This window comes from Cyprinus carpio, chromosome A6 (assembly GCF_018340385.1).
Source record: "Cyprinus carpio isolate SPL01 chromosome A6, ASM1834038v1, whole genome shotgun sequence".
Classification (NCBI taxonomy): domain Eukaryota; kingdom Metazoa; phylum Chordata; class Actinopteri; order Cypriniformes; family Cyprinidae; genus Cyprinus; species Cyprinus carpio.
This window is the reverse complement of record NC_056577.1, coordinates 15,190,813-15,206,296: the sequence shown is the minus strand read 5'-3', so window position 1 is coordinate 15,206,296 and position 15,484 is coordinate 15,190,813. Positions and strand designations below refer to the sequence as shown.

General features: G+C 40.8%; 1 protein-coding gene across 4 annotated transcripts in view; it reads left to right on the top strand.

Annotated features, from left to right (window-relative positions):
- LOC109087479 overlaps positions 1–15,484 on the top strand; it is a 131,121-nt gene that overhangs the window by 90,425 nt on the left and 25,212 nt on the right. The gene's annotated exons all lie outside the window — the stretch shown is intronic.

The window sequence follows — 15,484 nt, the reverse complement described above, 5'->3', positions numbered from 1 at the left end:
CCATACAAATAAATTATTTATCTTTGATTTAAGTCAGGGGTATTCAATTCAAGTTTCTTCTCTGTTTTCTTCCAAGCAGAGGTCCGGACAAAAAAAAAAAAAAGAGTGGGAAAAACATAGAACCTCATAGAACGTGACTGTGCTCCATTAGACAGATAGCAAACATTTAAAATAAAGTCCCAAGGCGTACTCTTCTTGGTGATTATCCTTTACTGTAAAACTGAAAATATAAAAAATGCAATATGTAAATAAGCATTACAAGAAAACATAATTGCAATTATCCTGTTTGATAAGTCAACTGTTTGCTCTCATTTACAACCGTTCTCTTCAATAACTGTGTTCGTTTTAACATCAAAGAAAGTCAAATCACTTGTTACATTCAAACCTCCATAATAACTCGATTAAGATCATAAACTACTGACAGTCAAATGTTTTCCAGAGCTAAACTGTTAAAAGATCACATTTCTGAGCTGTGCAGCATCATCATCCTCTTTTCATTTCTGAACATACCCAAAATTTTAGATTAAAAATAATTCACAATACAGTCATGGCCAAAAATATCGGCACCCTTAAAAATGTATCTGCATTGTTAATCCTTTTGATCTTTTATTTATAAAAATCACAAAAATCTAACCTTTCATTGGATAATAAGAATTTAAAATGGGGGGGGGGGTATCATTGAAATAAATATTTTTGTCTAACGCATATTGGCCACAACAGCACACCTTTATTCAATACTTTTTAAAACCTGCCTGATGAGGTTAGAGAACACCTGATAAGAGATCAGACACCATTCCTTCATCCAGAATCACTCAGACACTTTAGATTCCCAGCTCCATGTTGGTGCTTCTCCTCTTCAGTTCACCCCACTCATTTTCTATAAGGTTCAGGTCAGGGAACTGGAATAGCCATAGCAGAAGCTTGGTTTTGTACTCAGTGACCAATTTTTGTGTTGTTTTTGAGGTTTGTGTTTGGATTATTGTACGATAAGATCCAAACATGGTCCATTATAAGATTTCTAATAGAGTCAGTCACTTATTGGTATTTTTATCTGTTGGTATTTGATAGAATCAGTGATGCTGTGTCTAAACAAGATGTCCAGGACCTCCAGCAGAAATATAGGCCCACAACGTCAAGAATACAGCAGTTTATTTCATTCTACACATGGGGTACTTTTTATCCCTGTGTTCACCAAACCCATCTTGATTTTGCTGCTAAAAAGCTCATTTTTTTGTTTCATCTGACCATAGAAGCCAGTCCCATTTGAAATTCCAGTCGTGTCTAATAACTGTATATGCTGGAGTTTGTTTTTAAATGAGCTAGGATAATTTTTCTTGAAACCCTCCCAAACAACATGTGGTGATGTAGGTGCTGTTTGATGATTTTTTTAAAGCCCATGTTGCAGGTTAACAACCACTGTCGATTAATGGGTACATAAATCACTCAAGATATGTATATCATTTTTTAAATGTCTCAAAAATGGTCTTAAAGACCAGTTTTTTACGTTTTTGGTATTAACAGGGTTTTTTACGCAATTCGGTGATGACGTCACGTTGGGGAAAAGTGGAGGAAAGGTAGCCTTAGCCTAGTATTAGAACTATGGCGACTGACTGGGATGAGGAAGAGGTGGCAAGAGCCAACATGTATGATGGCCCGCAGCCATATAATTTAGAACCTGCCAGACGTGAGAGGGCAAATGAGGAATTGCCAAGAACTGATGGCCGTCAAAGCCAATTAAATGCATGGTCCGAGGAGAATGAGTGGAGAGTTAGTGAAGTGTCCTGGTGAGTTGCTATCATTTAGCAACGCAGCAATGAGCACTGGAGAATAGCACCGAGTGAAACATCTACGTTTTCTTTATATCTAGTGGCAGTGATCATGACGTTAGTTCAGATAAGTACCGGTAGCCTTTGTCATAGTATTGGTAAACTTTGTCTTTGTCATCTAGAAATAGAAGGCATCATGCTAGCTATATGGGCGTTTCTAAGCGTTTATCTCTTCCTCCGGTGAAAATGTTGTTGCAAACGTAGCCGCGTGTCTGTCGCTGTGTTTGGCAGGTGCTTGTGTGAGCGGTGCCGTCCCATGGAAACTGTGTTGGAAAGCTTGTGCTGTAGGGAAATAAGTGCATTTTGGTCTCTGGTCGAGGAGCTCACCCCGCGACCAGATGTGACGTGCCTCACTCAGCATCCAGGATTTGAGGCATGCTGCCTGAATCCGTTTGTGCTGAAGATAGCATACACCCATTTCAGGCAGGATCATGGTCCCCTTCAAGCCAGCACGCACAAGTATGTTAATTGTTTGTTTACTTTTTATACAAAGTCTTATGAACCAAACATGTTTCCAATATACTCATCCCTAGACAATACCAGTTCACTGTATACAGGCAGGCTATACAGTTGTCTCACATCCTTCAGTAAGGACGTCTTTGTGACAATGCTTTCCAGTTTTATTGCTCCCATTGAGCCTGCAAAGACCAAGATATGTAGGCAGACAGACAGACAGACAGACATACAAACAAATAGACCGATAGAGAGATAGATAGACAGACAGATTTTTGTTTTCAGTGGAAACACACATGAGATTATCCTGCATAGGAATTATAGAGCATGCATAATACTACATACTGTGTACTGTACCTGGTTCCAGCCACTCTTTATCACGTTAATCCCCCTCCAGAGGGGGATGAGCGCAACTGAAAAAGGCAGGGGTGTCATGGTCGTGGATGTCCTGGATATTGACCAAGCTTCTCCATTTGTCCTCCATCATAGCTGGGTTGCCATCTGGGGTTGAGGCTGCAGTCCAGTAAAGATGGTTTACTATAGCTGGCCTCCACAACTGCAGCTGGTCACACTGCCTGTCTTTTGGGGCTGTATCCAAGGCCTTCCCCAGACCTGGTTTAGACAAATGGTATTAATTGAAATGCTATAACAAAAACTGCTTCAAGGTTCCAACAATGGATACATACTTTTCCCAGCATGCCACACATCAAAATAATGCCGTGTTTGGGTGTCATTCAAACTACCAGATACACAAAAATGAAAATTCAAAGTTGGTCTGTGTTGGTTTTAAATTATCTCACTTTTGGTGGGGGTGACAAGTTTGAGATGGCTCCTCCTCACACAATTCCTCCTCATCCTCGTCAGACATCTGGTCTTCTGGCACCCATGATGAATCACTGATGATGACAGAGGGATCCTCTTCTTCATCAGTTTGTTCAGGACTAGTGAGGGGGTGGAAGATTGCATCCTTAAAGTCGTTTGAGTCCCCACACTGACCATCTTGGGCTTTAGGTTCACCTGCACAGCTGTGGCAGAGGCAGTAAACATGCCCACACATATGACAATCATGGCAAATCTAAGAGGTTATGTTTTGGTGTAGGCTATGTTTTAATTTTATCAACGTGTATGGAAATGTCCTGCATGCATAGAATTTGGCAACATATGTTATAGACAGTATATCAACCACTCAAACATTGAATCATCCCAGAAATACCCAAGATTTTCCGTGAGACATTCCAGGGGGCTTCAAATTACATTGTGTCACTGTGTCACAAGTGGAGGAGGAGGGCAAGGGGTCATCTATCGTAGCACCGACATTGTCCGCGGTCTCCTGCGTAAAGGCATCTGTCAACATCTTACGCAAAGAAATCCAAAATGGTCAGCAACATGATCACGGTTAAATACATATGAAAGAAAACCGTAATAGTCAATTTCCATCCACTTTAAATCAAGCAGCTAAATCAAACACACACACACTGTTGTGAAAGTCGCTTGATTATCACCAGTGATCCAAACACTAACTTTAGCCAAGGAGCTATCTAGTTAAATATCTAGGCGCTAACTAGCTAAATATGACAAGCTAAATATGTACCACTGTCTGAGGGTTGCCTTGTCCTTCATAGGGAAGCCATGGACCCTGTGTCCTGTTTGGGTGGAGTTTTTACAACCAGCACAAACACAGTAGTTCACCATTGTCAATCTACCTACTATGTATTTCTATCTATTTATCTATCTAGCTGCTAGCTATCTATGCTAACGTTATGCTATCTGGCTGTCTGCCTATCTCTCTCTATACTAGCCTATCTATATCTATCTATCTGTCTGTCTATCTATCTATATATCTAGTCTATCTATCTATATCTATGTATTTATCTATTTATCTATAATCTGCGCTATCTGAATACTCTCGTCTACTACTCGTCTCTCTAGTCACTCTCAATGCTCTCAAGGTAAATTCTCTCCCCAAGGTGACGTAATGCAATGCATTGTGGGGGAAAGGAGAATCGTTGCAAACCGCTGTAAGATAGTACCTACTTTTTCGTATTCTATTCCGTTTTGTGATACCCAACAACATAAAATACAATAGATAAGAGTTTAAATGTTTATTACCAACAAGCAAATTGCACAAATTCGTTGAAAAATTAACCCTGCAACACGGCCTTTAAAGGTTTTCTGACCCTAAGACTCAACTATTTTCTGCAATTCTCCAGCTGTGGTCCTTGGAGAGTCTTTAGCCACTCAAACTCTCCTTCTCACCATGCATTAGATCAATATAGACACACCTCTTCCAGGCAGTTTTGTAACATTTTATGTTGGTTGGAAATTCTTATTTATTGCCCTGATGGTGGAAATGGGAATTTTCGCTGCTCTAGCGCTTTTCTTAAAGCCACTTCACTAATTTGTGAAGCTCAATTATCTTTTGCTGCACATCAGAAATATATTATTTGGTTTTTCTCATTGTGATGGATGATTAAGGGAATTTGGGCTTTGTTTTCCCTCCTATTTATATTTCTGTGAAACAGGAAGCCATGGCTGGATAATTTCAAGTTCATAATCACCCTGGAGTGCTCAAAATTGTGAATATGAATGGGAATATACTTCAGAGATATTTTACTCATAAGAATTTCTAGGGGTGCCAATAATTGTGTCCAACGTGTATTTGAGAAAAACATTTATTTCATAATGATATTTACCCCCATTTTAAATTCTTATTATCCAATGAAAGGTTAGATTTTTGTGATTTAAAAAAAAAATATATATAAAAAAAATCAAAAGGATTAACAATGCAGATTAATTTTCACAGCCTTCTTTGATCATATTTACCAAAGGTGCCAAAATTTTTGGCCATGACTGTATATACAAATAAAATAGTAAATTAATACACAAATATACCATTTCAATTTCTAAGGGCAGCACACACTTCTATGAAATGACCACCAAAAAGAATATGAATAATATGAATGTCTTTGTTAGTCAGCTGTCCACAACAGGACTAAACCAGAACAAAAACACACTCCGCAAAATATAATCTAATAATTATCAGCAAAATATTTAAAAATTTCAAGATATATTTTTTGCCAATATTGCACACACCCAATGTACACATTGTACAGTATTAATTTGTATTTCTTCAGGTCTTTAACACCTTAAATTTGACTTTAAAATGTGCAGCAACCCTGACTGAACTGTCTTTATGAATGAGTCATCATTAAACCATTAATTCAACAAATACACTTAAAAACGCTGATTCGTTCATGTGTGAAACAAGTTGTTGAAATTAGTTTAAATTAATTTAACTTTGAGCGCCACTTTACAAGGCTCAGTCAATGAGAAATGTGTCACTTGGCTAACGCTGAAGTTGATATTTCACTTCAGAGAGGTCAATGGCGTTGATTCAGTGCATTCTGACAACTGCGTTTTCTTTGTCAGTTGTTTACATTAGTGAGTACTCACTAAGAAAGGCATTTTGACATAATTTTTTATGTATCAGAACATTTTCACAATAAGCCTCGAAAAAGAACTCAATTCTTTATTCATGAGCTGTCTGAGAAGCTGCTTTATGTGTGCACATTGTGTAGAACATCTCAGAAAGTGCACGAGTACTGAAGTGAGTACTCTTTTGCTGCTTATTACATTTGAATGGTTTACAAACCATTAATGTTTATACTGGCACGACTTAAAAACACGTGCAGATACATATTTGTCAACTGTCCCGAGTGTCTTTTAAGCTGAGTATTGTTCACTAATGAGTTACAGCCTAAGCCATGTGCCGACTGCCAAGGCACAGCCCCGGCTCAATTTAATCCCTGTTTATAATATTAATTATATTGGAATTATCAACAGGATGATAAGTCAGCAGAAAGTTAAGTCACTGGTGCTGACTGACTATGTTATCATTATTTGTCTCTTTATTAGATTTATGTATTTAACTTAGGTGAATATCAAACAAATCCTTAAAGGCGTCCTATTATGCTTTTTCACTTTTTCAACTTGAGTTAGTCTGCAATGTTGCTGTTTGAGCATAAAAAAGATCTGCAAAGTTACAAAGCTCAAAGTCCAATTCAAAAGCAGATTTTATTTAACAGAAATCACTTTTCAAAAACTACAACAAAATCGTTTGGACTACAACGCATATTTTCCGGGATTTGTGATATCACAAATACTTATATATGTGCAAAAATTGGGTTGTGATAAAAATGAGTTGCTCATCAGTAAAGACGATTGCGCACCTCATCAGTTATGTCGAGCACGTGCGTTCAGATCAGGGTTGCCAGGTTTTCACATCAAATCCTGCCCAGTTGCTTCACAAAACTAGTCCAAAACTAGCCTAATCGCGTTTCCAGGAGGTTCCCCGATAAAAATTGCATCCTGGTGTTAAAATGTACGTTTTTTGGCAGGGTTCCTTTGGTAATATTCACATTTTAGGGGTTAAATATCACGTTATTGGTATTGGGGTCAATCAACCCGCGAACATGAAAAACAACCGCAGACTTGGCAACACTGGATGGCATTTACTACACAGAGCCGTAATTCACTGACAGTCTACACAAAATCGCAGGCGATTCTTTCTCGATTTTGAAAGTGATTTTGTGTAGCTTGTCGGTGGACTACGGCTCTGTGTAGTAAATGCCGCTCCACCTTGAACCAGTGTTGCCAAGTCTGCGGTTGTTTTTCATGTCCGCGGGTTGAAGCGACCCCAATACCAATAACGTGATATTTAGCCCCTAAAATGCGAATTTTACCAAGGCAACCATGCCAAAAAACGTATATTTTAACACCGGGATGCAATTTTTATCGGGGAACCTCCTGGAAATGCGATTGGGCTAGTTTTGGACTAGTTTTGAGAAGCAACTGGGCAGGATTTGTTGTGAAAACCTGGCAACCCTGATCTGAACGCACGTGGTGGAGATATACTATAATTACAGGAGCGTCTTTACTGATGAGATGCGCATGAAAATCGTATTCGATTTTTTGCACAGCCCTACAAATACTGACGGATGGGATGAGACCTGGTTGAGCTGCACTAGAGAATGTGTACTCTACTTGGGTATTATTTTTTCTGGAAACTTGCTACTTCAACTTCATTACATTTGAAAGATAAATATCATACTTTTTACTCCGCTACATTTATATTAACGTCCCCAAGTAGAAAGCAGTTTTTCCAGTGTGTGCATTTTCAGATTCACTGAACCCTTTTTTTTTCTGCGAAAATCCAGCTTTGCGATCTGCCAGGACCTTCCAGTGTTGCCAAGTCTAACAGTATTTCAAAGCCTGCAGTTTTCTGCGTAGCTTTGAATGGAGGTTTGGCTGATATATATATATATTTTTTTGCACAAATCTGGCAACCTCAGGACATTCCCCGCTAAACTAAACGTCTGCACTACTGCACAGCATGCTGTAAAAAGGCAAATAAGATAATAAAAGACGAAAAGGCACATATTTATAATGTGGTGTGATCATCTGTGTTCACCACATTGATTTTAAAGAGACAACTGTATGTGATGCCTTACGTAGGCCGAGTGCTACGATCAAAGATCGTACAAGGAAATGATCGACAAACAGTAAATAAAAATTTCCTACACCTTGATCTACATGACAAAGAAAATGTATAGTTTTTATTCTCTGTGTACTCGCATATGTATGTGTTAACTCATTAAAGCTCTTTGGGAAATGAACCATGTTTTTACTATAGTAACTAGTTTAACTATGGTATTAGCGGAAAAATCACAGTTTTCACAAATTTACTATTCTCTCACTATAGTAACCATAAGTATGCTATTTGTAGTAAAACTACAGTATCCACAAGTTAACATAGTTTCATTATAGTAAATATAGTTTAATATTTGTAGTTAAACTATGGCAATACAAATGCTAGGCTAATATATCCGTCAAAAATGGCTGCTATTACCATATATAAAAAACCTTACTACTCAGGCCTACTGGTAAACTGCTGCTAAAAACTGGTCAAGGAAGTATATAAATCTGAACATTATTTTATTGTCAAAACACTGCATTTATAAACAAATTACAATTTTTTTTTTTTTTTTTTTTTTTTTTTTCAAACAAATGATCAATAAGTAGGTTAAATTATCACACAGGTCAAAATGTTTTACTTCTTTTTTTTTTTTTTTTTTTACAACTTTGGAATCTAAACAGGGAATCGATGAGAATTGAAATCAATAAGCAGAATCAGAATCGGAATGGATAAAATTCAAACAATACCCAACCCTAGCCACATGTTGTGAAGTTCACTGATTTATAAGCATTTTATGAACACTGATCAGTTGATGGAGGAATTCAAAAAGACGGTTCTTTGGTGCAACGTGCATACCCATGGCCATACTGAGAGAGTATGTTCCAGTTTTCTGAAAAGACTAAAGATTTGTTTTCTTTACAATGTTTGCTTTGTTAGCCTAAAATTAACCATATCATATCCTTCAATATCTCTTTGAAAAAGAACTTTGTAACTTTTAAACAAGTATTAAAATTAGTTCAATGTAGCTGTAGGAGTGTTTAATAAAAAATAAAGATGATTATCTTCATTCAGTAGTTCCATTTCTATAGGTTTGGTAACATTAAAGCTCTTAAGATAATACAAGCTAATCAGTGTATTCAGTAGGTTGCATTAGTGGCATCAGGTATTGTAAGTATACAACAATGTGACAATAAAACAATGTATTTACTTTTTTACTTTTGATACTTGAGTACTTTTAAAAGCATGTACTTTCTTTCTTTTATTTAAGTAAAAACCTGTCTTTACAACTTTCACTTGTAGTGGAGTAGTATTTGACCAGTGGTATCTGTACTTTTACTTACATAATGAAGTTGTGTACTTTGTCCGATTCTGCCTTTCAATTTGTGTATCGCTTTACCTAGTTAACGTTTTGTATAATTATGCTAGTATTTGCTAGCCTACCATATATTTTGCAAATAAACGCCTAACAATTATGCCAATAAAGTTTTGACTTTATGATTGTATTTATACCCATGTGTGATAAATGAGCGTGTTGTGTTTTCATTTACAAATGAAAGTTTGTGAATGATTAATTCCTCAACAAAACACTATATTATTTATAATTGTGGTCTATTAACTAGGCAAAATAAAATGTTAAATTTAAAATGCATTCCAGCACAAATTCCAGTCAGCATAATCAAAGCTTTATTGGCATGTCGAGCATTTACAGTAGGCTAATATTTACAAAAGTATTCAGAACGTTAAGTAAAATGATCGAAATGGACGGGAAAAAATTATATAAATGAATATAAAAATATAACCAATAATAATAGGCTAATAATAATAATGTACAAATATTATGGGAAAAAGATGATCGGTTAATTAAACTGTAGGATGGATATAATTTTTTTCTTGTAGGCGTATTTTATATTATGCACTTTATGTAACATTTATTCATGATAAACTTCTATTGAATGCTGACTATCGCACGTAATAGAGTCCAGTAGCCAATGCGTATGGTTAATATAATAATTTTAACAATTGTAACAATTATAAAACAAGGATGTGACGTCGCCTGCCATTGCGCAGCCGGGGACCCACCCTGTATCCAGGCCTGGAGCGGGGGCTCAAATGCGAGAGCCTGGTGGCCGGGCCTCCCCTCATGGGGCCCGGCCAGGCTTAGCCCGAAAGAGCAGCGTGGGGGCGACCTCCTGTGGACCCACCATCTGCGGGAGGAATCGTAAGGGGCTGGTGCATTTTGGATCGGGTGGCGGTCAAAGGCAGGGGCCCCGACGACCTGATCTCTGGACACGGAAACTGGCCTTAGGGATGTGGAATGTCCCCTCGCTGGCGGGGAAGGAGCCTGAGCTTGTGCGGGAGGTTGAGAGGTACCGACTGGAGATAGTCAGGCTCACCTCCACGCACAGCTTGAGTACTCGGCCTTCTTGGAGTCTCTGGGAGGGGTGCTGGAAAGTGCTCCAACCGGGGACTCCGTCGTTCTACTGGGGGACTTCAACGCTCACGTGGGCAGCGACAGTGACACCTGGAGTGGCGTGATTGGGAGGAATGGCCCTCCTGATCTGAACCCGAGTGGTGTTCTGTTATTGGACTTCTGTGCAAGTCACAGTTTGTCCATAACGAAAACCATGTTCAAGCATAAGGGTGTCCATCAGTGCACGTGGCACCAGGACACCCTTGGCCGGAGGTCGATGATCGACTTTGTGGTCGTGTCATCAGACCTTCGGCCATATGTCTTGGACACTCGGGTGAAGAGAGGGGCGGAGCTGTCAACTGATCACCACCTGGTGGTGAGTTGGATCCGATGGCGGGGGAGGAAGCTGGACAGACTCGGTGGACCCAAACGTATTGTGAGGGTCTGTTGGGAACGTTTGGCTGAGCCCCCTGTCAGAGAGGTTTTCAACTCCCTCCTCCGGCAGAGTTTCGACCAGATTCCGACGGAGACTGGAGACATTGAGTCCAAATGGACCATGTTCTCCGCCTCCACTGTCAATGCGGCCACTCGGAGCAGTGGCCGTAAGGTCTCTGGTGCCTGTCGAGGCGGTAATCCCCGAACCCGGTGGTGGACACCGGAAGTAAGGGATGCTGTCAAGCTGAAAGAGGAGTCCTACCAGGCCTGGCTGGCTTGCCGGACTCCTGAGGCAGCTGACGGTTACTGGCAGGCCAAGCGGGCTGCAGCTTGGGTGGTTGTGGAGGCAAAAACTCGGGTCTGGGAGGAGTTTGGTGAGGCCATGGAGAAAGACTATCAGTTGGCCTCGATGAGATTCTGGCAAACCATACGGTGCCTCAGGAGGGGGAAGTAGTGCCCTGCCAACACTCTTTACAGTGGAGGTGAGCAGCTGTTGACCTCAACTGGGGATATCGTCGGACAGTGGAAGGAATATTTTAAGGATCTCCTCAACCCTACCGACATGTCATCCGTTGAGGAAGCAGAGGCCGAGGGCTCGGAGGTGGACTCGTCCATCACCCAAGCTGAAGTCACCGAGATAGTTAAGATGCTTCTTGGTGGCGAGGCACCAGGGGTGGATGAGATCCGCCCTAAGTACCTCAAGTCACTGGATGTTGCGGGGCTGTCATGGCTGACACATCTCTGCAGCATCACGTGGCAGTCGGGGACAGTGCCTCTGGAATGGCAGACCGGGGTGGTGGTTCCTCTTTTCAAGAAGGGGGACTGGAGGGTGTGTTCCAACTACAGGGGGATCACACTCCTCATCCTTCCTGGGAAAGTCTGTGCCAGGGTACTGGAGAGGAGAATTCGGCCGATAGTCGAACCTTGGATTCAGGAGGAACAATGCGGTTTTCGTCCCGGTCGTAGAACACTGGACCAGCTTTATACCCTCGCCGGGGTGCTGGAGGGTTCATGGGAGTTTGCCCAACCAATCCACATGTGTTTTGTGGATTTGAAGAAAGGCATTTGATCATGTCCCTAGCAGCCTCCTGTGGGGGAGGAGCTTGGTTCGCATTGTCGGCAGTAAGTCAGACTTGTTCCCGGTACATGTTGGACTCCGGCAGGGCTGCCCTTTATCATAGGTCCTGTTCATTACTTTTATGGACAGGATTTCTAGGCGCAGCCAGGGGCCAGAGGGTGTCCGGTTTGGGGACCACATGATTTCGTCTCTGCTTTTTGCAGATGATGTTGTCATTTTGGTTTCATCGGGCCAGGACCTTCAGCGTGCACTGGGACGGTTTGCAGCCAAGTGTGAAGCGGCTGGGATGAGAATCATCACCTCCAAGTCCTAGGCCATGGTTCTCAGCCGGAAAAGGGTGGCATGTCCCCTTCAAGTTGGTGGAGAGCTCCTGCCTCAAGTGGAGGAGTTCAAGTATCTTGGGGTCTTGTTCACGAGTGAGGGAAGGATGGAGCGGGAGATTGTCAGGTGGATAGGTGCAGCTTCTACAGTGATGCGGTCGATGTACCTGTCTGTTGTGGTAAAGAAGGAGCTGAGCTGCAAGGCGAAGCTCTCGATTTACCGGTCGATCTACATTCCTACTCTCACCTATGGTCATGAGCTGTGGGTCATGACCGAAAGGACAAGATCCCGGATACAGGCGGCCGAAATGAGCTTTCTCCGTAGGGTGGCTGGGCTTTCCATTAGAGATAGGGTGAGGAGCTCGGCCACTCGGGAGGAGCTCAGAGTAGAGCCGCTGCTCCTCCACATCGAGAGGAACCAGCTGAGGTGGCTCGGGCATCTGTTCTGTATGCCTCCTGGATGCCTTCCTGGGAAGGTGTTCCGGGGCACGTCCCACCGGGAGGAGGCCCCGTAGAAGACCGAGGACATGCTGGAGGGACTATATCTCTTGGCTGGCCTGGGAACGCCTCGGTATCCCCCCTGAAGAGCTGGAGGAAGTGTCTAGGGAGAGGGAAGTCTGGGCATCTCTGCTTAGACTGCTGCCTCCACGACCCGGCCCTGGATAAGCGGAAGATGGATGGATGGATGGATGGATGGATGGATGGATGGATGGAATCATTTTTACAATAATATAATAATTTCTTAATTCAAAATAAAATATGAATGAATATATCTCTGATAATCCTGGGTTGCTATGGTCACGCAGGTTTGTTCACGCATTAAATTCATGGCGATGAGAAAAATGTCGTTCCCTCAACATAAGGATGTCGTTACCTTGACAAAAATGATCTCGTGGCCACAACATAATATCATGTTCCCACAAGTTAATATGACGTTCCCACAAATTAATATCTTGTGGCCACAACATATTATCACATTCCCACGAGTTATGTCGTGGCCACGACAAAACTAAGTGAACCCACCATGCCAGCTCAGGGGCACCGTATCCTGGCTGCTGTAACGTTAGCAGTTTTACTATAGCCCTATGTGATGTTTGTTTTTATATTGTTTGTCAGCACACATAGCCTAAGTTATGTATCTGGATCAGCCGAGTTGGCAGATATAAATGTTTATTCATAAACATGTTGAAAATAAGTCAATAATATTAGCTGATGCTAAATGTCTAGCTAACGAGCTTGCTGTTGCTAAATTGAGTTAATTTTTTTAAATAAAGTCCAAATATTTTTATTCAACCACTTAGATTACTTCTGAGGGAAAAAGAAAGGATGTGATGTTCAGAACATGGTAACTACAGTAATTATCAAAGTGGGAAGTGATGCCCTCTGGGGGCATTTGGACAGTTTGAGAAGAAAAAAATCATTATAAAAATCGAATTGTACAGTCGTGGCCAAAAGTTTTGAGAATTACATAAATATTGGAAATTGGAAAAGTTGCTGCTTAAGTTTTTATAATAGCAATTTGCATATACTCCAGAATGTTATGAAGAGTGATCAGATGAGTTGCATAGTCCTTCTTTGCCATGAAAATTAACTTAATCCCAAAAAAACCTTTCCACTGCATTTCATTGCTGTCATTAAAGGACCTGGTTGAGATCATTTCAGTAATCATCTTGTTAACTCAGGTGAGAATGTTGACGAGCACAAGGCTGGAGATCATTATGTCAGGCTGATTGGGTTAGAATGGCAGACTTGACATGTTAAAAGGAGGGTGATGCTTGAAATCATTGTTCTTCCATTGTTAACCATGGTGACCTGCAAAGAAACGCGTGCAGCCATCATTGCGTTGCATAAAAATGGCAGCAGGCAGGTGTGAGCACATCTGCACGCACAGTGAGGCGAAGACTTTTGGAAGATGGCCTGGTGTCAAGAAGGGCAGCAAAGAAGCCACTTCTCTCCAAAAAAAAACATCAGGGACAGATGGATCTTCTGCAGAAAGTATAGTGAATGGACTGCTGAGGACTGGGGCAAAGTCATATTCTCCGATGAAGCCCCTTTCCGATTGTTTGGGGCATCTGGAAAAAGGCTTGTCCGGAGAAGAAAAGGTGAGCGCTACCATCAGTCCTGTGTCATGCCAACAGTAAAGCATCCTGACATCATTCATGTGTGGGGTTGCTTCTCATCCAAGGGAGTGGGCTCACTCACAATTCTGCCCAAAAACACAGCCATGAATAAAGAATGGTACCAAAACACCCTCCAACAGCAACTTCTTCCAACAATCCAACAACAGTTTGGTGAAGAACAATGCATTTTCCAGGCATGATGGAGCACCGTGCCATAAGGCAAAAGTGATAACTAAGTGGCTCGGGGACCAGAATGTTTAAATTTTGGGTCCATGGGCCTGGAAACTTCCCAGATCTTAATCCCATTGAGAACTTGTGGTCAATCCTCAAGAGGCGGGTGGACAAACAAAAACCCACTAATTCTGACAAACTCCAAGAAGTTATTATGAAAGAATGGGTTGCTATCAGTCAGGATTTGGCCCAGAAGTTGATTGAGAGCATGCCCAGTCGAATTGCAGAGGTCCTGAAAAAGAAGGGCCAACACTGCAAATACTGACTCTTTGCATAAATGTCATGTAATTGTCGATAAAAGCCTTTGAAACATATGAAGTGCTTGTAATTATATTTCAGTACATCACAGAAACAACTGAAACAAAGATCTAAAAGCAGTTTAGCAGCAAACTTTTTGAAAACTAATATTTATGTAATTCTCAAAACTTTTGGCCACGACTGTATTTTCCTTATTATATTCATTATTTCCTTATTGGTTATTTTGTGAAATCCCAGGTATTTTGAGCAGTAGGATTATTAAAAAATAAATAAATAAATAAATATGCTAATATAAAATTAAATGATGTAAGTAGCCCATATAAAACTGCAAAATAAACATTAATCTATCGGTACTTTTTACTTAAGTACATAAAGAATTAAGTACTTTTGTACATTCACTTGAGTAAAATTGAAAGCTGATTACTTTTACTGGAGTAATATTTTATTATACCGATCTGTACTTTTACTCAAGTACTTGATTTGTGTACTTTGCCCACCACTGCCCAAGGCAGGCGAACTTAGAGTGGTTACAATCATCTGGGTTTAAATCACGCTCAAATTGATTTGATTTTGATGCAATATTTACACTGAAGCTCGCAGCAGCGGCTATGGTAAGGGGCGTGACATTTCCTGACCAGGCGCTGAGTGGTGCCAATCACAACACACACTGGCCAAGCTAACCAATCACAGCACATTTCGTATTTCAGAAGGCGGGCTTTCATTTGATACAGGAACTATTCGAGCCGTTCATGCAAGACTGGGGAGAGAGGTGTTGGTGTAATGTAAAATATGTTAAAAAATAATGTGTTTTTTGAACAATCTATTATGAGAGCATGTTCTAGTACACCCCCAAAACAAAATCAAGACTTTGTAAAAG